Raw genomic sequence first — 3285 nt, 5'->3', positions numbered from 1 at the left:
GAGGTGGTTAGTTAACGTTTGAGCCGAAGCACCGAGAATCCTGGGAAAATAGGCAGTTCACCAACCCTACGCTTCTCAGAGAGGGAAACGGAGACGCCTGGCGGTTGAAAACGAAATCATTCCTTATTGCAGTCCCCGGGCAGACCCGCTCTAAAAGATGGAGCCCAAGTCCCAGTCTGGGCACAGAGGAAAAATATTGCACCCCTCATGTCCCAACCTCACCTTAACGCCAGCCCGCCAAGATATTCCCACGTGCCTGACAACATAAATAATCTTAAAAGAAAATTAAAACGCCCAATCCTGACAAGGATGCTGATAGAACGGTAAAAGGGACAAACATTCTGGCAGTTATCTCTGTCCTAATAATCTGAATCACGCAGATTTATTGTTTATGCAGTAGTGTTAACTGAAGTATAACAGGAAAAAATGGAAATAAGTAAAGAATGGACCATTATGCAGGTCCATTACAAAGAGTTTGGAGTGAAAATGCTGGCATGTGTATTGTTGGGAAGCAAGGAGGTTACAAAGTGTACATAATATCAGGTAAAACCAGGCATTATTTATTTCCAGATGTGCACGGGCAAGGGTTATAAATGGTTTAAACTTTTTAATATTTTCCAAATTTTGCACAATAGCATATATTAGAAAAAAACAAATTAATTTAAAAAATTATGTTTGAGACTGAATATGCAAACAGAGAGTGACCAGACTCCCTCATCACCCCCCAAACCACAACTTCTACAGCAGTCAGGACTTGGTCAATGACTGCCAGTTGCCCTCCTTTTTGCACCTCCCCACTTCATCTCAGGACCAACCAAGAGAATGCCAATTATGCTCCCCAAACCAATTACATAAAACATCCTGCTTCTGGTTAGCCAGCCTGCTTCCCCACTAGCAGCCTCTAATCAGAGCACACCTGAAGCCTTCCCTTGCTTTCACCATAAGGCCTTTCCACTCTTCTGACTACATTTTAGTCTCTGCCAAACGCAAGTAATGGTGGCTGACTTCTTTTCTATAGCAAGCTCTGGATAAATGGTCCCTGTTCTCATTTGGGTGGTTTTTGTTTATCTCTACATGTCTCATTGTGGCTGAACTTCTGGCAACTACAAAGAATGTTTTGTGGTTAATGAAAAGAGAAGAATAAAAATTTCACACGTGGTATGAGTTCAACTTTGAAAAAGACAAATATAGGGAAGAAACACCAAAATAATTAGTAGTCTTAAATACAAGGAAAAATTGTTTTTCTACTTTTCTGTTTTTTCCTCCTTTCTGCAATAAACATGTAATCCTTTAAAAATTCATATACATATTTTTTTTTTTTGGAAATTATAAGAATAACTTGAATGGTTTGGTACAACATATTACTTGGTAAGGAGTTTTAAAATATACAATTATGTTTACTTTCAGAACACAAATATATTTAAAACTTTATTTTTATTATCCATTTATTATTTAGTGTTACTGTTCTTGTTAAACATTTTCTCATGCGAGGTTAAATAATTAATGGATGAAAGTACTATTTTATTGTACATTTTTGTACCTTCTTTCATCACGTAAAAAGGATAGTGTCCTCTTTTATGTTGTTTACTTTCTTTGGTATATTCTCAAATTTATACTTCTACATGGCATATAAAACATTTATTTAAATTCCAGGACTTCCCTGGTGGTGGTCCAGTGGTTAAGAATCTGCCTTCCAATGCAGGGGACAAGGGTTTGATCCCTGGTCGGGGAACTAAGATCGCACATGCCACGGGGCAACTAAGCCTGCATGCTGCAATTACTGAGCCCGTGCGCTGCGACGAAGAGCCCGCTCTCTGTAACGAAAGATCCCGCATGTCACAACGAAGATCCCACGTGCCGCAACTAAGACCCGATGCAGCCAAATAAATAAATAAATATTTTAAAATTCCAAGTTATTTAAATCTTTCTAATTGATTATAGTCAATTTGACTCTGCCAATTTTGTGGAATTCTTATGTATATCTCTACTTAATTTTATTATGACCAAGAACAGTCTTTTTTTTTTTGGCTGCATCAGGTCTTAGTTGTGGCGCGCGGGATCTTCGTTGAGGTATGCGGGATCTTTCGTTGTGGCACGTGGGCGTCTCTCTAGTGTGGCTTGCGGGTTTTCTCTTCTCTTGTTGTGGCCCGCAGGCTCCAGGACGCGTGGGCTCCAGAGCACGTGGGCTCTGTAGTTTGCAGCACACAGGCTCTCTAGTTGAGGCACGCAAGCTCAGTAGTTGTGGTGTGCAGGCTTAGTTGCCCCGCAGCATGTGGGATCTTAGTTCTCTGACCAGGGATTGAACCCACATCTCCTGCATTGTAAGGCGGATTCTTTACCACTGGACCACCAGGGAAGTCCCAAGAACGTAGTCTTTCTAGCAATAAATTCTTTGAAATTAATTTATGACAAAGCATGTAGTCAGTTTGTGTAAATACTGGAAACGAAATTACATTACTGACTTTTTGTTGTTGTTGTCATTAAGAAAGAAAACAGCTGTTCAGTTTCCTTGATGTTGTTTTGCTGCATTTATCGAGAAGTTGACTCAGCAGTTGTAAACAAGGTAAAATCATGGAGATTGTTATTTTAAAACCATCCATAAAATCTAAAGAGATAGAAAATAGATTGGTGGTTCCCTGGAGCTGGGGGAGGATACACAGATTGGCAGCACATGGGCAGGAGGCATCTTTCCGGGGTGATGGAAATATTCTAAAGTTGAATTGTGATGTTTGCACAACTCTAAGTTTACTAAAAAATCATTGAATTGTAACTTAAAACAAGTGAATTTTATGGTATGTAAGTTTTGCCTCAATAAAGCTATTAAGTTTAAAACCAAACAACAGCCACAGAGATGTTATCTTTTAGTACAAATAAGAGTGACCCTGTGTTGGGGGCAAACGCTGGACATGATGATCAGCTCCTGCTGCAAAGCTAAGGGGTCCTCATGGCTCAGCCTGTTGCCCATGTCCCCGCAGTCTGCTTTCTGAACCCAAAGGCATGCTGCAGCCCAGGCCTGAGCACACATGTCCTGCACCTGGACCCAGGCTGTTTATACCTGCAGAGCAGGTTTCCTCTGCTGCTGCAGGTCTTCACAGGCCCTGCCCAGCCTGCATCAGCAGCTTCCATGTCCCCATCCTCCCTAGGGGTCTTGAACTCCCACCTCCTGTGAGAGAGTAAGTGTTGGGAACCTCTGGAATATGGCCTGGGCCCCATACCTGCCTGGGGAGAAGCCAGGAGGCCGAAGCAGTGGTTGAGGGTCACATTAATTCTCTATACACAGTGTAG

This window comes from Eubalaena glacialis, chromosome 4, assembly GCF_028564815.1.
Source record: "Eubalaena glacialis isolate mEubGla1 chromosome 4, mEubGla1.1.hap2.+ XY, whole genome shotgun sequence".
Classification (NCBI taxonomy): domain Eukaryota; kingdom Metazoa; phylum Chordata; class Mammalia; order Artiodactyla; family Balaenidae; genus Eubalaena; species Eubalaena glacialis.
Note: the sequence above shows the minus strand (reverse complement) of the source record.